Source organism: Pristiophorus japonicus, chromosome 16, assembly GCF_044704955.1.
Source record: "Pristiophorus japonicus isolate sPriJap1 chromosome 16, sPriJap1.hap1, whole genome shotgun sequence".
In the NCBI taxonomy this organism is placed as follows: Eukaryota; Metazoa; Chordata; class Chondrichthyes; family Pristiophoridae; genus Pristiophorus; species Pristiophorus japonicus.
In genome coordinates this window covers 122,521,918-122,546,280 of record NC_091992.1, presented here as the reverse complement: position 1 = coordinate 122,546,280, position 24,363 = coordinate 122,521,918, and the positions used below count along the sequence as shown (strand labels likewise).

The following is a 24,363-nucleotide window of genomic DNA, read 5'->3' as shown; positions in this document are numbered from 1 at the left end:
GATGTTGGCCTGAGAGAGAAGACTGACGTTGGTGCGCCTATCCTGAAATACTTGAGTATCAGCGCTTTCATTATAGTAGTCGTAGCTTAGTTCATAACACTCTCACCTCTGCCTCAGAAGGTCATGGGTTCAAATCCCACTCCAGGCTGATGCTCCAGTGCCGTGCTGAAGGAGCGCTGCACTGTCGGAGGCGTTGTCTTTTGCATGAGACATTAAACCGCAGCCCCGTCTGCCCTCTCAGGTGGATATTAAAGATCCCATGGCACTATTTCAAAGAAGAGCTGAAGGGTTACCCTCGGTGTCGTGACCAACATTTATCCCTCAGCAGACATCACTAAAACAGTTTGTATCTGGTCCTTTATCTCATTGCTGTTTGTAGGAGCTTGCTGTGCACAGATTGGCTGCCGTGTTTCCCACATTACAACACACTCCAAAAGTAGTTCATTGGCTGTAGAGCGCTTTGGGAGGATTTGAGGTTGTGTAAGGCGCTATATAAATGCAAGGTGATTTTTTTTAATCAATAGCAGAATTACTGGAACATATTTAACACGTAATAACTCACATCTAATAGTACAAGAGTGTTTGTTCCCTTCTCAAGGTACTGACTCACAGTTCACAATTGCTAACAGCCAACTGGCCTGCTGCCACGTGTCCATTCTTCTAGTGTGAGCTGAGTCAGTAAGCAGGCTACTTAACCATAACTTACATTATAACCACGCCAACCCTCTCCTCAGCCGCTATCCACACACTGTAACTTTCCAACATGAATCATTGGATAGCAATCAGGAGCATGAGCCATGGTTGAATGTTTTCCTCTGCTCAGCCCAGGGCTCTTTGTTCAATTGTAGCGTCTCTACGCCTTTCAGGCTGATTCCGCACAGACCAAGGTTTGATCCATATGCTGGAGCAGGCAGTGCTTTTACCAGCTGAGCCATCAGTGAAGGCAGGAATGGGGTCATAGCAAGAGGACTAGAAACAAATGGTCATTGCGATGGTTTCTGTTTTCTGAAGAATTTCAGCAGATCCGTGTGACGCAAGCATAAAAACCTCATACGGGTCCGACTATTGCATTACATTCTGCCTGAACTGTGAGAGCTGTTTCAAATTGTGAAATACAAAATCTTCATCCATTTTTCTTATTTTAAGTGTACCAGAAGAAAACACACATATATATAATATATATACACATACACACACTCTCCCTCACACACACACATACACACTCTCCCTCACACACACACATTCACTCACACACACACACACACACTCTCCCTCGCACACACACACACTCACCCTCATGCACACACACACTCACCCTCACACGCACACACTCTCCTTCACACACACACACTCTCCTTCACACACTCACCCTCACACACACACACACTCTCCCTCACACACACACACACACAAACACACACTCTCCCTCACACACACACACTCTCCCTCACACACACACACTCTCCCTCACACACACACACTCAACTCTCCCGCACACACACACACTCTCCCTCACACACACACACACTCTCCCTCACACACACACACTCACCCTCACGCACACACACACACACTCACTCTCCCTCACACACACACACTCACACACACTCTCCCTCACACACACACTCTCCCTCACACACACACCCACACACACTCACCCTCACGCACACACACACACTCTCCCTCACACACACACACACACTCACCCTCACTCACACACATTCTCCCACTCACACACACACATTCCCTCACACACACACACATACAGACACTCTCTATCTCACACAGGCATTGCAACAGACGCTTTCACACAGACATGCATCCTCACACACATTTTTTCTCACTGTCTCACATACACACACTCCCTCACACACATACACACACTCTCCCTCACATACAGACACACACACTCCCTCACACATACACACACTCTCTCACATACATACACACACTCTACCTCACACACACACTCTCTCTCTCACATACATACACACACTCTCCCTCACACACACACACACTCTCTATCTCACACACACAGGCATTGTCTCAAACATTCTCTCTCACACACCGACACTCATACATACACGCAACAGACGCTTTCACACAACATGCACTCTCACACACATTCTTTCTCACTCTCTCTGACACGCACGTGCACACACACACACACACAGAAATCCCGGCCTCCCAGGTCTGTACGGACCCGGGAAGGTATCACAAAAGCTGGTTTTCAACGCACAATGCACAATGCGCTGAAAACCAGCTTTCCCAATCTGTCAAGCTGGAGCATCTCGGCCTCAAAACTCTTGCGCCTGATAAAAGCAAGCGCATAGCCTACTGTTACAGTCGTAAGAGATTTAAAACATACAAAAATATAATTAACTTAAATTAAAAAAATACATTTTATTGTTAAAAACCCTGCCCACTATATGGTATGTTTATTTTTAACCCTAATTACAAAACTTTTTAAACAATCGGAAAAATATATTTTTTCTCTCAGATATTTATTAACTTTAATTTCAATTAATTTTAATTATATGAGGTGTGTTTTTTATTTTTTATTATGGTGTTTAGTGTGTTTGTTTTTTTTTCTCATTAATAGCAATGAGAACTCAGATACGGAGTTCCCATTGCTATTAATGAGAACGCTTTGGAATACTGTACCTGATTGGCTGAGCAGTCACACGTGACTGCACCTTCTGTGTGGGAACCTGGAAGACGGGAGCGCGATTCGCAGCGCGGGAATTGAAGGCCTCCCCACTGGAATCCCACGCTCCTCCAGGTACAGACATAGACATTTTTCAGGTCGGAGGCACCCGCCCGCGGGAAGCCTCCGGCCGCAATTTCTAGGCCACTCTGTCTCTCACGCGCACACACACCTTCACACACTCTCTCTCTCTCTCGCACACTCACACGCAAACACTTTCACACACACTCACACAGTCTCTCATGCATACATACACTCTCTTTCACACTCACACACACGCTCTCTGTCTCTCACACACTCGCTCTCTTTCTCACACACACACACTCTCACACACACATACACAGTCTCTCATGCATACATACACACACACACACACACAGACACGCTCTCATACACACAGAGACATGCTCTCTCACGCACACACAGACACTTTCTGCCTCTCACACAGACACTCACTCCCACAAGAGAGAATGTGCGGTGGATAGGGGGGGAGGGGCAATTATGAGGCTGGGAAAAGCAGAAGAACGGGTTTCCCTCAAGTCCCACTGAATTTAATGACAGTGCCCGATTACTATTGTTTGACTCCATTTCCCAGCTGCAGCCAGCTAGATTGAGAGGCCGCTGCGGGGGAGTGTAGAGGAGGCAGGGAGAAATCGGGGATCAGGAGGGTCATCGATGGGTGGGCCCGGAGAGATCGAGGGTTGAGGGGTCATTTATTTGGAGGGGTGGGAGAGATCGGAGGTCGTGGGGGGCTGACATCGACAGGGGTGGGCCGTGAGGAGATTGTGGGCCGTGTAGGACATCAGGAGGGCAACGGATGGCTGGGTAGGGGTCCCATTGCTGGGGAGGTTGACAGGTTTGCTTGGTGGGCAGCGGAGAAGCATGGCTCCTCCTAGCCCACAAGCAGTGCTAGACTAGCACTTACCTGTTCTATACAGCAATTGTAGCCTCCTCTTAGCTGCTGGGTTTCAGGAAACCCGACCGGCTAGTGTTAAAGCTGGAACGGAGAAAAATCTGAGACGCGCGGTCTCATTAAAATATTTGAATAAGCAGTCCGCCTCCGGGGAGCGGGTTGGTCGTCAATCCTCTGTCACCCCACTCTGTTAAAATCAGAGGTGGGCAGGTTCAAGGTGGATTAGTTTTGATTTTGTTTGCATTTTTAGTTCCAACCTGACCCAAAACCACAGTGGTTTTTCTTTCTTACACGTAGATTCTCTCTCACACAAACATCATCATCATCGTCATAGACAGTCCCTTCAAAGCGAGGAAGACTTGCTTCCACTCAGGAATTACAGTCCCTGTCACAGGTGGGACAGATAGTCGTTGGAGAAAAGGGTGGGTGGGGAGTCTGGTTTGCCGCACGCTCCTTCCGCTGCCTGCGCTTGCTTTCTGCATGCTCTCGGCGATGAGACTCGAGGTGCTCAGCGCCCTCCCGGATGCACTTCCTCCACTTAAGGCGGTCTTTGGCCAGGGACTCCCAAATGTCAGTGGGGATGTTGCATTTTATCAAGGAGGCTTTGAGGATGTCCTTGAAATGTTTCCTCTGTCCACCTTGGGCTCGCTTGCTGTGTAGGAGCTCTGAGTAGAGCGCTTGCTTTGGGAGTCTTGTGTCAGGCATGCGAACAATGTGGCCTGCCCAGCAGAGCTGGTCGAGTGTGGTCAGTGCTTCGATGCTGGGGATGTTGGCCTGGTGGAGGACGCTAATGTGGTGCATCTGTCCTCCCAGGGAATTTGCAGGATCTTGCGGAGACATCGTTGGTGGTATTTCTCCAGCAATTTGAGGTGTCTACTGTATACGGTCGACGTCTCTGAGCCACCATCATCATCATTGTAGGCAGTCCCTCGGAATCAAGGAAGACTTGCTTCCACTCTAAAAATGAGTTCTTACGTGGCTGTCCAATACGAGAAACACAGTCCCTGTCACAGGTGGGACAGACGGTCATTGAGGGAAAGGGTGAGTGGGACTGGTTTGCCACATGCTCTTTCCGTTGCCTGCGCTTGATTTCTGCATGCTCTCGGCGATGAGACTCGAGGTGCTCAGCGCCCTCCCGGATGCACTTCCTCCACTTAGGGCGGTCTTTGGCCAGGGTCTCCCAGGTGCCGGTGGGGATGTTGCACTTTATCAGGGAGGCTTTGAGAGTGTCCTTGAAATGTTTCCTCTGCCCATCTTTGGCTCGTTTGCTGTGAAGGAGTTCCAAGTAGAGCGCTTGCTTTGGGAGTCTCGTGTCAGGCATGTGAACAATGTGGCCTGCCCAGCGGAGCTGATCGAGTGTGGTCAGTGCTTCAATGCTGACACACACACATTCTCTCTCTCTCTCTCTCTCTCACACATTTTAATCTCAAATGCACATTTGTAAGAAACTGAAGATCATTTTATGACAAACTAATTTACATCTGTACAAAGGGCAAATGTAACAAGTGTCATGGTGGGTTCTTGATTATTGTAATTATACAAATCATTGGCTCCTGATACTAATACATCAAACCACAATACACATTGACTGGAACTCATGTCAATCATTTACTGGTAAGAACACCCTAAGGTCCCTTTTACTTGAAATATTTCCTCTGAAGGTTCTCTGCCAGTACTGTGTTCTACTTTGAAGTGTGATATGAGATTAATGTTTACAGCTTCTAGTGTAACAGGCTGGACCAGCGCACTGTTGGAGCAAGCTGAGTAAATCCACATAAAGCAGCATCGACAGGAAAAATATATAAATATGTTTGTCACTTACAAATAAGTTAAATAATATATATTTAAAAAAATTACTTTAGTGTATTTTACGCATAGAAGCTTTAAGGATGAGAACATTTCGAGTGCAAGTTCTTCTGGGCCTGTTCCCGCCTGGCCCGAAATTCGTCCTCCGGTTTCATTCACACCTTTTTGAGCGAGCTGCCAGCATCCGTCGCCCCTCGACGGGCAACTCCTGCATTTCAACATAATCAATATTGTTGTGTTTGTCTCACCGCCAGCCACTCAAAGGGGATTCCAGCAGGGGGTGAGGGAGAGGTTGTGGGTGGGTGGGGTGGTCGCCGTGACAACCGCGGAATTGCGGCAGTAATCTCATAAGAAATAGGAGCAGGAGTAGGCCATTTGGCCCCTCGAACCTGCTCCGCCATTCAATAAGATCATGGCTGATCTGATCATGGACTCAGCTCCACTTCCCTGCCCGGACCCCATAACTCTTTACTCCCTTACCGCTCAAAAATCTGTCTATCTCCGCCTTAAATATATTCAATGATCCAGCCTCCACAGCTCTCTGGAGCAGAGAATTCCACAAATTTACAACCCTCTGAGAGAAGAAATTCCTCCTCGTCTCAGTTTTAAATGGGCGGCCCCTTATTCTGAGACTATGTCCCCTAGTTTTAGTTTTCCCTCTTGGCACCGCAAGGTGGTATGTTTATTTCACAGTTTGTTTGGAGAGAGCTGCCTGTAGTTGGTGGCCATTGCTGGGCAGTAGCAACTGTTGAAGAATCCTGCCCAGCTCACGCTTCTCGATTTCTGTGAGGGAACTTAAAACAGGCACTCGGTCTTCCATTTACATATGTTATCGACCTAACACCTGCTTTAAGTGCTCCCGCCGCAAACTCCCAGCGGCACCTGAATATGATGACTCGAATTCGGGTTGCATGTTTTTCAGGCATCTTTGGGGCCCAGGACATTGGTCCGCAAAATTGGGCCTAGTTGTGCCAGTTTTACGCCTGTAATTAGGAAGCAATGAGGTCTAATTTCCACCCCTTTTAAATCCTTTTGCCAAAGTATCAATATAGATAATAAAAAATCTTCCATATGCATGCTATCCTGTCCAACCAGTTGTTGTCGAGATTTTTGTTCAATATTCATATCAACATTGACATTACTTCTGTAAACATTTGGACTGGATATCCCGCATGTGAACAATTGCCTATAACTAAGTTGCTGGAGAAATATCACCAACGATGTCTCCGCAAGATCCTACAAATTCCCTGGGAGGACAGGCGCACCAACATCAGCGTCCTCAACCAGGCTAACATCCCCAGCATTGAATCACTGACCACACTCGATCAGTTCTGCTGGGCAGGCCACATAGTTCGCTTGCCAGACACGAGATTCCCAAAGCAAGTGCTCTACTCTGAGCTCTTTCACGGCAAACGAGCCAAAGGTGGGCAGCGGAAAGGCTACAAGGACACCCTCAAAGCCTCCCTGATAAAGTGCGACATCCCCACTGACATCTGGGAGTCCCTGGCCCAAGACCGCCCTGTGGAGGAAGTGCATCCGGGAGGGCGCTGAGTGCCTCGAGTTTCAACACCGAGAGCATGCAGAAACCAAGCGCAAGCAGTGGAAAGAACGTACGGCAAACCAGTCCCACCCACCCCTTCCCTCAACGACTATCTGTCTCACCTGTGACAGAGTCTGTGGCTCTCATATTGGACTGTTCAGCCACCAAAGAACTCACTTCAGGAGTGGAAGCAAGTCTTCCTCGATTCCGAGGGACTGCCTATGATGATGATGACTAACTACTAGGTTTCAGCAAGTTGCGCAAATCTCCCAACTCTATGCGTGGCTAGAAATTCACCAGCTTGTCGATATTTGTTATTTAACGTCATTTTTGTTTAAAAATAAGAATTTAAATTTCACCATTTTCTTTAATGGGGTAAATTTGGCCAAAACGTACGCCTGTCGATAAAAATCAGCATTGTTGGAGGATTCATGTTGGAAACCGCCATCCTGGATAACTTTACCGCTTGGCCTGGGTTTATATCTGGTTTTTGCCTCTCCCAGGAGATCACATGGCTCCGGTTGGGGTAGAGTGTCGATGTTTTTAGTATAACGGGTGTCGCAGTTATGTGAGGCGGACTGGTTGGGCTGGGTGCTCTTTACCTTTCCGTCATTGTTCATAGTAACCTTTAGGGCTGCTGACCAAGGGCCGTGTGGCTCTTTGTCGGCCAGCGCGGACACGATAGGCCAAAATAGCCTCCTTCTGCGCTGTAAATTTCTAGCCGGGAAATTGTGTTGGGGAAATTGATGGGATTGAAGGCCGATAAATCCCCAGGGCCTGATGGACTGCATCCCAGAGTACTTAAGGAGGTGGCCTTGGAAATAGTGGATGCGTTGACAGTCATTTTCCAACATTCCATTGACTCTGGATCAGTTCCTATGGAGTGGAGGGTAGCCAATGTAACCCCACTTTTTAAAAAAGGAGGGAGAGAGAAAACAGGGAATTATAGACCGGTCAGCCTGACATCGGTAGTGGGTAAAATGATGGAATCAATTATTAAGGATGTCATAGCAGTGCATTTGGAAAGAGGTGACATGATAGGTCCAAGTCAGCATGGATTTGTGAAAGGGAAATCATGCTTGACAAATCTTCTGGAATTTTTTGAGGATGTTTCCAGTAGAGTGGATAAGGGAGAACCAGTTGATGTGGTATATTTGGACTTTCAGAAGGCGTTCGACAAGGTCCCACACAAGAGATTGATGTGCAAAGTTAGAGCACATGGGATTGGGGGTAGTGTACTGACATGGATTGAGAACTGGTTGTCAGACAGGAAGCAAAGAGTAGGAGTAAATGGGTACTTTTCAGAATGGCAGGCAGTGACTAGTGGGGTACCACAGGGTTCTGTGCTGGGGCCCCAGCTGTTTACACTGTACATTAATGATTTAGATGAGGGGATTGAGTGTAGTATCTCCAAGTTTGCGGATGACACTAAGTTGGGTGGCAGTGTGAGCTGCGAGGAGGATGCTGTGAGGCTGCAGAGCGACTTGGATAGGTTAGGTGAGTGGGCAAATGCATGGCAGATGAAGTATAATGTGGATAAATGTGAGGTTATCCACTTTGGTGGTAAAAACAGAGAGACAGACTATTATCTGAATGGTGACAGATTAGGAAAAGGGGAGGTGCAAAGAGACCTGGGTGTCATGGTACATCAGTCATTGAAGGTTGGCATGCAGGTGCAGCAGGCGGTTAAGAAAGCAAATGGCATGTTGGCCTTCATAGCAAGGGGATTTGAGTACAGGGGCAGGGAGGTGTTGCTACAGTTGTACAGGGCATTGGTGAGGCCACACCTGGAGTATTGTGTACAGTTTTGGTCTCCTAACCTGAGGAAGGACATTCTTGCTATTGAGGGAGTGCAGCGAAGGTTCACCAGACTGATTCCCGGGATGGCGGGACTGACCTATCAAGAAAGACTGGATCAACTGGGCTTGTATTCACTGGAGTTCAGAAGAATGAGAGGGGACCTCATAGAAACATATAAAATTCTGACGGGGTTAGACAGGTTAGATGCAGGAAGAATGTTCCCAATGTTGGGGAAGTCCAGAACCAGGGGTCACAGTCTAAGGATAAGGGGTAAGCCATTTAGGACCGAGATGCGGAGGAACTTCTTCACCCAGAGAGTGGTGAACCTGTGGAATTCTCTACCACAGAAAGTTGTTGAGGCCAATTCACTAAATATATTCAAAAAGGAGTTAGATGAGGTCCTTACTGCTAGGGGGATCAAGGGGTATGGCGAGAAAGCAGGAATGGGGTACTGAAGTTGAATGTTCAGCCATGAACTCATTGAATGGCGGTGCAGGCTAGAAGGGCCGAATGGCCTACTCCTGCACCTATTTTCTATGTTTCTATGTTTCTATGAGGCCGATATCGCCAAAAATACAGGGAGAAAACACACACAAAACTTTGCAAAAATAAAAAATCAGAAAACATTAACAATACCCTGAAGCAATCAATCAATGAAAAAGAATTTAAAAAAAACTTCAACATACCCTTTTTGTAGGTCTTCCTACTTCCTACTTCTGAGGCAGCAACACATGCTTTTCTCATTTGTTGTTTTTTCACCCAAGTACTGGTTCGCCGAACGGCCAAATTTAGGCGGTGCGTTTTTTTTACGTATGGCGATCCGCTTTTTGCCGATATTTCAAAACTGCCATTCTTAACCTTTGAGGAATTTTGTGAGGTTTCTTTTAACGACAAAAAAGTAACATGAAAAAATCACGTTAAGACGTGCGTTAGGCTGGCTAATTTCTAGTCCCAGTTATTAAATAAACTGAACATCAATTGACCAAGGGCAAAATTGATGTGAGCAATTTGTGTCAGCCGTGGCTCAGTTGGCAACACACTCGCGTTGGAGTCAGAAGGTTGTGGGTTCAAGTCCCACTCCAGGGACTTGAGCACATAAATCTAGATTAGCAATCCAGGGGAGTGCTGAGGGAGTGCTGCACTGTCGGAGGTGCCGTCTTTCGTATGAGTCATTAAACCGAGGCCCTGTCTGCCCTCTCAGGTGGATGTAAAAGATCCCATTGCACTACTTTGAAAAAGAGCATGCGAGTTATCCCCGGTGTCCTGACCAATATTTATCCCTCAATCAACATAACAAAAACAGGTTATCTGGTCATTATCACATTGTTGTTTGTGGGAGTTTGCTGTGCGTAAATTAGCTGCCGTGTTTTCCACATTACAACAGTGACTACACTCCAAAAGTACTGGCTGTAAAACGCTTTGTGACGTCCGGTGGTTGTGAAAGACACTAAATAATTGCAAATTTTTCTTTCTTTCTTTTATTTTAAACTTTCATCACAAGGTCATGGTTGTAAAGTTGATAGTTTGCCGAAAAAGTCCAAAAATCTCTCAGGCCAGATTACCACACAGTACTGAATGCCCAAGCCAGAGAAAATCAATACTGTAGATACTACAATACATTGTAATTCTAAATCTTGCATCAGAATCGGACCATAAATCAAAGTACACATACCGTGTAATCATATCATACCATTTCTGTCCTGATAATATGGATTAAGTGTGCTTGTAAATTCACTGTAATAAAAGCAATGATTACTAGTTGTTAGCTATACAATTAGGACTAGAAATTGAGTAGTGCCCCATTTAGGTCGCTAACTTTTCAAGGAGCGCAAAAGTATCGCCGGGTGGTAAAGATTTGATTCTGCCGGGAACTTCTGCTTTAGTGCTCCAAGAGGACAGTGGACCACTAAATCAAGTGCTAACCACTTCCATTACAGTGCTAAAGGGAGTGAGAGGGGCGGTGTCGTCAGAGTGCTGAGTAATGTTTGGGGCAGTGCTGCAGGTTTTACAGGCTCCTTCCCACCCTTAAAGGGAAGGGCCAATGCTGGGGTGAATGAGTTTTCATGCTCTGTCTGTTGGGTGACGGCACCTGCTTTCGTGCATAGCAGCCCCAAGCACTCAGAGAGTGCAGGGCTGAGCAATCGCAGGGGAAAAAGAAAGCAGGAGGTACCAGAATGAGGACATGAATAAATTTTGCCCTACCTGACCACCACTGTCTTTAATTAGGGCTCCGCAAGCGGTGGCGATGCTGCAAGGGGCGGAAACGAATATCACATCCGGGGCGGTAACGGGACGCTGCGCACTGCATGACGTGTCTATCTACGGAGCGCAAGAGATCGAGGTGCTAAGTCTTAGCGCCAGCGCAAAACCGCCAGGAAAGTTCGTGGGCGTGAGTGATTTCACCGCACCCAGTCAGTAAACCCTTAGCGCCCCATTACTGCCCCGCACAGGCACTAATGGGAGGTGCAAAGCAGGCCAATTTCTCCCCCTCCATGTCTAACAGAAGGGCACTCATCGACAATGCCTAGGCGACTTTATATTCAAAGCTTGACACTTCAGATCTGAAAACAGTTAATTTTTTAAACATTTACATATAAACCCTTTTGTGTGAAGAAATACTGGGGCGGTTTACAGCAGAAAGGATGGCTGACTAAAACAGAGAGGATCAAAATAGAATGTCCACACGTGCAAACTGTTACTTTTAACCAACGTTCTTCAAACTGCAAATGTGCAGCTGCTGTCCTGTGTCAGATACCTGTGGGGTTTAATGCCAATATAAGAACATAAGAAATAGGAGCAGGAGTAGGCCATTTGGCCCCTCGAGCCTGCTTCACCATTTAATAAGTTTTAAATGGGCAGCTCCTTATTCTGAGACTATGCCCCCTAGTTTTAGTTACTGCTATGTAAAAATATCCTCTCTGCATCCACCTTGTCGAGCCCCCTCATTATCTTATATGTTTCAATAAGATCATCTCTCATTCTTCTGAACTCCAATGAGTATAAGCCCAATCTACTCAACCTATCTTCATAAGTCAAGCCCCTCATCTCCGGAATCAACCTAGTGAACCTTCTCTGAACAGCCTCCAATGGAAGTAGATCGATCCTTCCTTAAATACAGAGACCAAAACTGTACGCAGTACTCCAGGTGTGGCCTCACCAATGCCCTATACAGTTGTAGCAGGACTTCTCCGCTTTTATATTCCATCCCCTTTGCAATAAAGGCCAACATTTCATTTGCCTTCCTGATCACTTGCTGTACCTGCATACTAACTTTGTGTGTTTCGCTCTGTATTCATTGTACCTCTTATTTCTGCGTTTTCACTCAAATAATTTAGACAAAAACAATTACCACAATGATAAATAGTCGGATTACAAACTTCCCTGGTATTAACTTGCCTTTATTGACTTTCCACTGTCTTGGAGCTCTGACTTTAGCCCACTTGATGAGCAAAAAGTAACAGATGGGCCGTGTGTTATGTATACAATAAAGGTTCAAACTGAGTACTGTTTAACTAAGCAACCTTGCTTCTGCTTTATTTTGGCCCAAAGTGTCTGACTCTCAAAATGGCTGGCCTTTTATACCAAAGCAGCATCATGTGCGTGCTGCTCAGTGGCCTCCAGCAATGACACCATCTGGTGGCTACAAACAGCATGTACATACTGATTTGCAGAGAAGCCGACAGTAATTTCTGGAGAATAGACACTTTCATGTCTGAATCACTTTGTACATCCCAAGCAGTACTGACATGCTATTCCCACATTACAGGGTGGATTGCCCAATGTGGTCTCAGTTGCTGGCAGGATGCTGGGCTGGCTCATTGCGAGAGCAAAGCCAGCCAAAAGTGTTGTGAGCTTACTCCCTGCAATAATTCTAGGTCACTGCTGTATAATTATCCCGAGCTCCCAGATCAACTTTGGCCTTGTGATGTGAGCTAGTCTAATGGGGTTGAGAAAAATCTGTCTGGAATGTCGCCCTCAAAAGGCTACAACCAGAGCTGGCACTAAGATGTGCACCAGCGCGGCCGTGCGGTGGTCGGAGAGGTCCGGTGCAGGCCGCTCACCAGCTTTTATACTGTAGGGGATACCGCTCGTGCTAAAATGTGAATGGGCCGCGCGGTGGGGGTGGCAGGCAGCAGTGCAGCGTACGGGGCACATTGGCTACAACTCGTATTTAAAGGAAAGCGTTGACATAAAAGTAAGCAGCGACATTTCAGCCTTTTTTTCAAGAGTTTATAGGGTGAAAATTCGGTCTTCTGCCGCCCCTCTTAGTGCCCCGGAGGAGGCGGCAATGGCGGCAGAAAGCACTTGCGCCCGGGGCGGCCAGCTTCCAGCACTCCGCCGGGATATTCGCTGCCGGTATTGACGGGGCGCGGAGCAGTACCGCCCAGGAGAGGCGAGCTGGTGATTAAAGCCCCTGGTTGTGACACCGGCTCAATTTTTGGCCGCCGCCCGGCCCTTAACGTTCCATAGCGCCCCCTGCTGGGAATGCCTGGGAAAGCGCCCCCTGCTGGGAATGCCTGGTTCCAGCTGCAGGGGCCGTAGTGAGCAAAGTAATGCCGACCTCAGGTAAGTGTGATTGTTTAAAAAAAATGTTTTTGCGATTTATGTTGTGGTGGCGTGAGCTATGTATTGGGAATGTTTTTGGTGGGTTTTATTCAGGTTCCCCCCACCCCCCCGCTATCCTGCCCAGGCCTCTGTTAGGGCGCTCCGAGGCCGATTATTTAGCTCAGGATTTACCCTTGCTCAGCCAGCCTGACGCCCTAAAAGAGGCCTGCAACACCTTCCTTAGCGCCCTGCTCCAAACTCCGAGCCCGGCTGATGAATTTGCCGGCGGCAGACGCAAACCATTTGCTGGCACAAAATTTACCGCTCCGCCCGGGACACTGCCCCAATTTGCTTCCCCCCCCCCCCCCGCCCCCCATGTATTTGTCAAGGCTGTGGGGAGTGAGGTGAAAATGGCCAAAGATGGCACCATACAATGGGCCCAAGTTTCCACACGATAAAAAAACGGGCGCCCCTCCGAGCTGGGCGCCCGTTTTTCGCGCCAAAAACGGCGCTGGAAAAAAACCGCGCGATTCTGGAGCGCCCTGCAGCTCCTTGTCTGTTTGGCGCGGCGCCCAGGGGGGCGGAGCCTACACTCGCGCCGATTTTGTAAGTGGGAGGGGGCGGGTACCATTTAAATTAGTTTTTTTCCTGCCGGCAACGCTGCGCGTGCGCGTTGGAGTGTTCGCGCACGCGCATTGTGAAGGAAACATTGGCACTTGGCCATTTTTGTAGTTCTTTGTAGCTGTTTAATTTTTGAACATTTTTTAATAAAAGCACATTGCCATCAGCACATCAGCACTGAGGCTTCTTGCAGCAGTGAGAAGGCTGCAGGAAGCGTCAGAAAGTTGAGGCAGCCGTTTCACTCCTCTCTCTCCTCCCCCCCCCCCCCCCCCCCGCAGCATTCTCCCTGGCTGAAGCACTTTCACACAGGTAGGAAGATGGTTTATTTAATCTTTTCTTTGCTTATAAAATTTTATTCAGGTTGGATTTATTTGTATAATATTTGTATAAGTATAAATAAGGATTTATTATAGAATTTAATGACTTCCCTTGCCCTCCCCCCCCCCCCCCCCCCCCACCTCGTTCTGGACGCCTAATTTGTAACCTGCGCCTGATTTTTTAATGTGTAGACAAGGTTTTTTCAGTTCTACAAAAATCTTCACTTGCTCCATTCTAAGTTAGTTTGGAGTACGTTTTCACTGTGGAAACTTTGAAATCAGGCGTCAGTGGCCGGAAACGCGCCCTTTTGAAGAAAAAATTCTGTTCCAAAGTGGAACTGTTCTACCTGACTAGAACTGCAGAAATAAAATGTGGAGAATTGCGATTTCTAAGAGAGTCCGTTCTCCACCAGTTGCTCCTAAAAATCAGGCGCAAATCATGTGGAAACTTGGGCCCATAGTTACCTGTCAACATGCTCCATATTTTCTGTTCAAGGAAAAAATAGCGGAACATCTAGATAGGAATAGTGCAATCAAGCAGACACAACATGGATTCATGAAGGGGAAATCATGTTTAACTAATTTACTGGAATTCTTTGAGGATATAATGAGCATGGTGGATATAGTTGTACCGATGGATGTGGTGTATTTAGATTTCAAAAAGGCATTCGATAAGGTGCCACACGAAAGGTTACTGCAGAAGATAAAGGTACGTGGAGTCAGAGGAAATGTATTAACATGGATCGAGAATTGGCTGGCTAACAGAAAGCAGAGAGTCGGGATAAATGGGTCCTTTTCGGGTTGGAAATCGGTGGTTAGTGGTGTGCCACAGGGTTCGGTGCTGGGACCACAACTGTTTACAATATACATAGATGACCTGAAAGAGGGGACAGAGTGTAGTGTAACAACATTTGCAGATGACACAAAGATTAGTGGGAAAGCGGGTTGTGTAGAGGACTCAGAGAGGCTACAAAGAGATTTAGATAGGTTAAGTGAATGGGCTAAGGTTTGGCAGATGGAATACAATGTCGGAAAATGTGAGGTCATCCACCTTGGGGGAAAAAAAACAGTAAAAGGGAATACTATTTGAATGGGGAGAAATTACAACATGCTGCGGTGCAGAGGGAATCCCAAAAAGTTAGTTTGCAGGTGCAGCAGGTAATCAGGAAGGCGAATGGAATGTTGGCCTTCATTGCGAGAGGGAAGGAGTTACAAAAGCAGGGAGGTCCTGCTGCAACTGTACAAGGTATTGGTGAGGCCGCACCTGGAGTACTGCGTGCAGTTTTGGTCACCTTACTTAAGGAAGGATATACTAGCTTTGGAGGGGATACAGAGACGATTCACTAGGCTGATTCCGGAAATGAGGGGATTACCTTATGATGATAGATTGAGTAGACTGGGTCTTTACTCGTTGGAGTTCAGAAGGCTGAGGGGTGATCTTATAGAAACATTTAAAATAATGAAAGGGATAGACAAGATAGAGGCAGAGAGGTTGTTTCCACTGGTCGGGGAGACTACAACTAGGGGGCATAGCCTCAAAATACGGGGGAGCCAATTTAAAACCGAGTTGAGATAATCACAGATAATTAGATTTTTAACCAATAAGGGAATTAAGGGTTATGGGGAGCGGGCGGGTAAGTGGAGCTGAGTCCACGGCCAGATCAGCCATGATCTTGTTGAATGGCGGAGCAGGCTCAAGGGGCTAGATGGCCTACTCCTGTTCCTAATTCTTATGTTCTTATGACAAGCCTTCTGTACAGGCACAGGTATCTCTCACCACACACTGATAGCAAAGTTATATAATTTCAGCTTATAATAATGAGCTATTGCATCTTGCAATGGCCTCCTTGCACACCCTGTAGATAAGCCAGAAGTGGCAGCTCTGTGGTTTTCTACCATTGTAGAGACCTTGAACCCTTTCGGACTCGCACAGTCCTAAATCATTAGTTCTTGCAACGCTTTAGTTCCACTCCAAGCCACTCCAGAAGACAGCATGACCAATGCACTACGCTTGAATTAACTACTTGGCCCTGAAAATTCATATGCCATTGAAGCTGTCACGGGCACTGGGGCCCGATCGCTGGCCACCTCTGCAGCCGATCCTGCCAACGTTTACAGTCATGGGGAGGTCACCTTGTTGAAATAATCTGGGCAGGTGCCTGCGCCATTGGGGATGCAACTTAGGCACCACCGGTTGGGGAAGGCTGCAAAAAATGGTGGGGCTGTTGGCCGCCTCTCCCAGACAGAAATTATGCAAACCCAGTGTATCCGGGTCCCCACCTAAATCGGATCTTCTGCTACGAGGATAGGACCATAGGAACAGGAGGAGACTATTTAGCGGTTTGAGCATGTTCCACCATTCAGTTAGATCATGGCTGATCTGTATTTTAATTCCATTTACTTGCCTTGGTTCCACATCCCTTAATACCCTTACCGAACAAAAGACCCCAATTTTAACAATTTCAATTGTGGCCTAAACAGCTTTTTGAGAGAGAGAGTTCCAGATTGCCTCTACTCTTTGTGTGAGGAAGTGTGAGGGCGGGTAAGTGGAGCTGAGTCCACGGCCAGATCAGCCATGATTTTATTGAATGGCGGAGCAGGCTCGAGGGGCTAGATGGCCTACTCCTGTTCCTAATTCTTATGTTCTAAGTGCTTCCTGACATCATCTCTGATGGCCTAGCCCTAATTGTAAGATTAAGCCCACTTGTTCTGGACTCCCCCACAGAGAGGATATAGTTTCTCTCTCTTCCACCGTATCAGATTCTTTATAATCATTTTAAACACCTCAATTAGATCACCCCTTAATCTTCCTCAAAATATAACCCTTTCAGCCACTACTGGATGGTGGCAATGCATTCATCCATTGTGCAGTGAGTTGTGTTGCTCACCATGTCATCGAATCATAGACATTTACGGCACAGAGGAAAATGAGCTATCCAGCCTAATCCCACTTTCCAGCTCTTGGTCCATAGCGCTGCAGATTGCAGCACTTCAATGTCACTTGCGAGAAGTTTATGGATTTGCAACGAGTGTGCGCCAGGAGGGAGCAAGACCTTATACTCACTGATGGCAGTAAATGGTCTGCTCTCACGGGCTCTGAGTTGTCTCCAAGACGATACATCTGGCAATCAGGGATTGAAACCTGCTCAAGCCTCTAGGCTGACACTCCAGTGCAGTGCTGAGGGACTGCTGCACTATCGGAAGTGCCGTCCTTCGGATGAGATATTAAACCGTGGCCCCGTCTGCTCTCTGAAATGTATGTAAAAAAAAATCCCATGGCACTGTTTTGAAAAAGAACAGGGAGTTATCCCCAGTGTCCTGGACAATATGTATCCCGCAAACAACATAACAAAAAAGACAGATTATCTGGTCATTATCACATTGCTGTTTGTGGGAGCTTGCTATGCGCAAATTGGCTGCCAAGTTTCCTACATTACAACAGTGACTTCATTGGCTGTAAAGCGCTTTGAGATGTCCGATGGTCATGAAAGGCGCTATAGAAATACAAGTCTTTTTTTTCCCTTCAGTTATCCAGTGCCTGAACCAGGCAAATCTTCAGTATTCCAGAGCATTATAGACGATTGATCAGAGATCAATTGAGTATATTCAAAGCTGAGATCGATAGATTTTTGGATTCCAGGGGAATCAAGGGATTATAGGGATCGGGCGGGAAAGTGGAGTTGAGGTCGAAGATTAGCCATGACCTCATTAAATGGCGGAGCAGGGTCGAAGGGCTGTAGGCCTACTCCTGTTCCTATTTCTTTTGTTCTTATTAATCGATGCTTGAAGGGGCAGCACCGTCACTGGGGGATGGGACCCGCTTGTTTCCAGATAAGTCCTGCCAGACGGTGCCCTAAAGGGTAGGGTAGATCTGGCTGGACAATCAATGGGAAGCTTCCTATTTGTAAACATTTTGCTGGCACATACATTTAAAAAATCGGCCCTCAATGCAACCGATACAGGAATTTCCAAGAATGAGAACAGAGACATGCAAATTCAAACACGATCTCGTACAGCGTAGGGCAAGTCAGGAACATTATTTTATTCAAATGTTTCCAAGAGATTGAAATGGGAAATTCCACAGAAGTGAGACACTGCTTATTAAGTACTTTTATTGTGCTATTGAAAGCTATGGAAACTTAGCTAACTGTATAGGAGGAGAATTCTCTAAATCCCCTGAAACTTCAAACCACACAGACTTGAAACAAAAAACTCGAGCTTCCACACACCAACATCCACTGGCAGAGAAAGCAACAGATCAAATGGTACTGGCTGTGCAATCTATTTAATAATATTCGTCATCTCCCTGATTAACTCTGCAGGGGAGGAGATTGAACCTGTTTTCTGGACGGAAAACGGGGGCAGAAAGGAATCAATTCCGCAGGCTATATCCAAGACAGCCTGTAAATATCTGACCAAATATTACGTTGTGCGATTAATTTTTTTTAGGCATCCGTGGGGGACACCTAAAACAGGCATTTGTTAATGAGGGGCCTAATGCCTGCTTTAGGACCCATTCTGGAAAGGCGTTTGCCCGGTGCCTGCTATGCTCGTCCGACATCCGGTTCTGCCTGAGCAGAAATTTTCTCCAATTGAATATTGGGAAGACCAAAATCCCGGATTTAACGGAGCAGGAATTGGGCAGGTGGGGGGATCAAGGGAGTGCCACTCATCACCTTGACCATTGTCAGACCACTCGGACCCCGATCTGCATGTTGGAAGAGGGACACCTCCACAATAGCTTTTCCCTGCACGGTATTTCTTCCAGCGGCTGGTGAGCAGCCTGCGTGGGACCTCGCGACTGCAGCGGTTCACGGCGGCTCATCTCCACCTTCTCCAGGGCAGTTAGGGATGGGCAATAAATGCTGGCCTTGTCAGCGAAGCCCACATCCCATGAATACATTTTTTAAAACATTGTAATGCCCCATCTGAGATCAGCTAGTTCAGCAAAGGCTGGGATTAAATCTGCAACCTTCTGGTTTTGTGCGGTTTTGATATTGACAGTATAAACTCAGCTAGCCATTGAGGGCCTGTATGGTCTAACCATTGAGAGTGTATGGCAAACTAGTCTAGTCATTAGGAGTGTATGGTAAACTGGTCTATTGATTAGGAGTGTATGGCAAACTGGTCTAGCCATTGGGATTGTATGGTAAACTAGTCTAGCCATTGAGGGCCTGTATGGTAAACTAGTCTAACCATTGGGAGTGTATGGTAAACTAGTCTAACCATTGGGAGTGTATGGTAAACTGGTCTGGTCATTGGGAGTGTATGGCAAACTGATCTAGTCATTAGGAGTGGATGGTAAACTGGTCTAACTATTGGACCTGTATGGTAAACTAGTCTAGTCATTGGGATTGTATGGTAAACTGGTCTAACCATTGGGATTGTATGGTAAACTAGTCTAGCCATTGAGGGCCTGTATGGTAAACTAGTCTAGCTATTGGGAGTGTATGGTAAACCAGTCTAGCCATTGAGGGCCTGTATGGTAAACTGGTCTAGTCATTGGTATTGTACGATAAACTGGTCTAGCCATTGGGAGTGTACGGTAAATTGGACTAGCCATTGTAGAAGTGTATATTAAATTTACCTAATCTTTGGAGGAGTTTTATTAACCTCTGAGGAGAATTGTGCAATGGAAAGCAATGTTTCTTATAGAAGACAATAAAAACTCCTTTTGATGCTCATAGAGTTAATATCTCATGTGACGTCAATTGTACCACAAACAAAAATCCTAGAGTCTCATGACTTTACCACAAGTGAAATTCTCGAATATCCCAGCTCAGAAATGTATACAGCTGTTTTCCACATGTTATGCTCTTTGGCATTGTTTTTTACTTTTTACTTTTGAAATGCAGTCACTTCCTGTTAAGTCAATAAACCATTTGGAACTTAATGTTATTGTGAAGCGAGCACCCACATCGAAATGTCGGTGCATCATGTGTCATTATAAATATTTGGTTTACTTTCAAATGTAATGAAAATACTCATCGAATGGAAATTGTGATAAAAAAATTGAAGAATTGAAACACTAGCATTAAATGATAAAATAAGGAGATCTAATAGAGGTATTCAAAATTATGAGGGGTTTTGATAGAGTAAGTTTCATAGAAACATAGAAAATAGGAGCAGTAGCAGGCCATTCGGCCCTTCGCGTCTGCACCGCCATTTAATATGATCATGGCTGATCCTCCATCTCAACACCATATTCCTGCTTTTTCCCCCATATCCCTTGATGTTTTTTGTGGCTAGAAATCTATCTATCTCCCTCTTAAATATATTCAGTGCCTTGGCCTCCACAGCCTTCTGAGGTGGAGAATTCCACAGGTTCACCACCCTCTGAGTGAAAAAATTTCTCCTCATCTCGGTCCTAAATTTCCTACCCAGTATCCTGAGACTGTGACCCCTTGTTCTAGACTTCCCAGCCAGGGGAAACATCCTCCCCACATCCAGTCTATTCAACCCAGTCGGAATTTTAAACGTTTCAATGAGATCCCCTCTCATTCTCCTCTCATTGCTTTCCTCCGGCAAGCGGGTCAGTAACCAGAGGTCACAGATTTAAAATAATTGGCAAAAGAACTAGAGGGGAACTGAGAAATGTCTTCACACAGAGAGTTGTTAAGATCGGGAAGGCACTGCCTGAAAGGATGGTGGAATCAGATTCCACAGGAACTTTCAAAAGGCAATTGGACATGTACCTGAAGAGCACTAATTTGCAGGGTTATGGGAAAAAGCTGGGGTGAGGGACTAAACTTGATAGCTCTTTCAAAGAGCCCGCACAGGCACAACAGGCCAAGTGGCCTCCTTCTGTGCTGTAAGATCCTATGATTCTATGAAATCCAGCTGATGAAAATTCATAGGAGCAATAATAAAATCACGAGCTTCATATTTTAACATGAAAATGTTAACCACCTGTCTATGTACCTGAATGGCAAATAATAAACAGGGATGCACGAGTCTCGCATCAGAAACAGGAGATGTGGAGACTCAAAGTTAATTCTGTAATAGTTAGCATTGAGGAGGGCCTTGGTGGCACGATATGCAAACACAAGAGCACGGGTTCATATCGCTAACTCCACACACAATGCCTTCTCAACCTCCAATGCAACAAGATTGAGGTGTTACGCACAAGTGTGAGTGCTGGGAAGTAACGAAGGTGACTCTCTCTCCAACGCTATCATATACCTTCCTCCTTGAACATATTGGGGTAGATTTTGGCTTTGTGCGATAGTGCAAAATGGATGATAGCGAATCAGCAGCCTGTTTCCCATCTCCTCATTTTTATTTCCATTGAAGTCAATGCGCACAATGTGAATTTTTATGACTGAAGTGTCCCAATGTCTGCTATTTAAATGACTCTCCTGATTATATGACTATCAAATCAGAAGGATGAGTACAGATATTTGCAAAATCCAATTGTAAAACAAACTTCTGGATATCTAAAGACAAATCTATCAGGTAAAGGCCTTCACACCTGAGAGACAATGCTAAAATGATCAGAGGTAGCAAAAGCAGCACAGCCAGTAGTCCGAGCTTAAGATGTGTTAAAGTCAGTTTTCACAATCACAGCACCAAAAATGTGACTTCTTGCCCATGTTGCACATGGCTAATTCAAAAACTGTAGACCACTTCCTATTTGACCAGTTGAAAATGGCAAAATAATCTCCTATCGGGTGTGATTGTCTTTGAAGCATCCAGTCAATGTGAAGCCGTTGTTTACGCAGCTAATCAAATCTGGCTTCTTGAATGCATTTGATTCCAAATCAGAACAAGCTGCTTTCACCCTTTTTATAATTGGTAAGTCCAGATCGAGAATATTCTGTGCAGCTCTGGATATCGCATCCCCATGAGAATATTGCTACATTGAAAAGGTTTTGAAGAGCATTCAAGTGTTCCCTGAAGGCATTCAAAATAATTCCCCATGGATCTCATTCAGGAATCCAATAAGGTGGCAGGAGGCGCCCCATCAGAAAGGGGTGCCGAGGCCAAGGAATGCAGTGAAGCTGAGATGCCCAATGTGCCCCAGATTTTTGTAATATCCGTATATAATTCCCATCCCCCAATGTTTGGCTGTCGAAAGCAAAGTTGTTTGGCCATGTAATCTGGCAAAAACCCACAGTGCGGGAGAGAGAAGCTAAAGATTGTTCACTGTGTCAATGTCCCTGATAAGGCACCTGGCCCGAGTTGCAAGTCAATGGGATGACCTTTAAGGTGGATAAACTGGAGATTACCTCTTGAAACCTATGGCTAAGTATGGGTGGTCTGCAGCGCCTCCTGATTTTGAGGAAGGTTTGTTTGGCTTGGGTTGGAGAGACATCAAGATGGAGTTGGAGTCACCGAGACCGAGGTCAGCCTTCTAGTTATATCCCCAACTCAAATAAAACCCACCAGCAATGATTTATGGAGCAATGACACATGTTTTGCAGCTACTGTATACACCAGTGAACGCAGGTAAAGCTACCGATGGCAGTGAAGCCGATTTTCTGAGGGAGGGAGATGGACTTCAGCCTGAGCAGACAGAGATGGCAGTTACAGTGGTCACCACTTCGCTAATGTCGGCTTGCGTGCGCTGATGAATCTCCATTCAAGGCTTGCTAAATGTTTTTTCAGTGGTTACCAATGCTCTTTTGCTACTTGTCGTTTTACCAGTTTCATTCATGTGTTGCACTTTAAACAGTTCAATAAACTTTCAGTCTTTACTAAGTCTCTTGCAACTGATTTACATTTCAATATTTGTGCATAATAAACAAACCCGGCCCCTTACCCTTTTGCCATATTTTCAGTGGAAACGTATATATCATGTACAGAGATTTATGGTAGTTTTGAAACAAATTGATCCAATTTGCAATTTAATTTTTATCAACCAATATCTAATGCAAACCACAACCAGACTCTGTAACTGCCTCTAAGGAGGTCTCACGGAAGCCATACTTTGAACAAACTTTGCACACATTGTTCGCAGGGTCAATAAAATAAATGTTACATAATCATGGGATGGGTGAAGTTGTAGCTAGTGCAATGACTGGATTTCAGGAATGCAAACTGCAAATATTTAAGCAAGTGTTTCATCTTTTTTTACACTACTGGTGAAGAGCTGTAAGCCGGACACACAGATAGCTTGCACTGTGACAGGCCTGCTTTGGGGCTGCACTGCCCCCAATTGCAGTTTACCAGGGGAACTCCTGAGCACAGAGGCGTCCACACACTGACACAGCATCTTACATAAATACCGTGACACTGGCAATTAAAACCTTGGACTGCAACATACAGGAAGGAGTGTGTCGCAGTTGGACATGATTTGGTTCAAGATGGCCATGAAGTTGGGATTCTCATACCTCACTGATAGCTACTGCTCTGTTCACATGCTGATGGCACCTGCGGAGGTGCGCATTACCTGGGGCATAGCAGGAAGAAAGAAAAGACTTGGATTTATATAGCGCCTTTCACGACCACCGGCCGTCTCAAAGCATTTTACAGCCAATGAAGTACTTTAGGAGTGTAGTCACTGTTGTAATGTGGGAAACGTGGCAGCCAATTTGTGCACAGCAAGCCCCCTCAAACAGCAATGTGATAATGACCAGATAATCTGTTTTTGTTATGTTGATTGAGGGATAAATATTTGCCAGGTCATCGGGGATAACTCTCCCGCTCTTCTTCGAAATGGTACCATGGGATTTTTTACATCCACCTGAGAGAGCAGACGGGGCCTCGGTTTAACGATTCATCTGAAAGACGGCACCTCCAACAGTGCAGCACTTCCTCAGCACTGCACTGGAGTGTCAGCCTGGATTTATTTTATTTAGAAGAAGGGTCAGATTCTGCGCTTCTTAGGTCATTCATCCAATCTAGCCAGCCCCTTGCTGGAGTGACGAAGTCCCAGCCAGTGTGAAGGTGCCAGCAGCCATTAGCTTCCAAGACCAGGGCCATCTAATGACCCCTCACCCAGATTGTCACTTCCATCCCTTGGTGTCAGCACTGACCAACAGCAGCCTGCAACCACACTCGCCCCTCCCACTCAGAGTGCTGGGATGTAGCAGTAGATTAGGGACTAAACTGTAGGGTCACCAAGGGAAGCATGTTGTGGGGAGTAGATTCCTGGCAAAATACAAATATCATG

The 24,363-nt window shown here is 46.1% G+C and overlaps 1 long non-coding RNA gene across 2 annotated transcripts in view; it reads left to right on the top strand.

The window, feature by feature from the left end:
• The first annotated feature begins 2,659 nt into the window (after positions 1 to 2,659).
• LOC139226780 (uncharacterized) overlaps positions 2,660 to 24,363 on the top strand; it is a 47,454-nt gene continuing 25,750 nt past the window's right edge. Inside the window, exon 1 of one of the 2 annotated variants that reach the window (XR_011587313.1) lies at positions 2,660 to 2,782. This is a non-coding gene — a long non-coding RNA (uncharacterized lncRNA). The remainder of the gene's footprint in view (positions 2,783 to 24,363) is intronic. The other variant, XR_011587314.1, reaches the window with a different exon arrangement.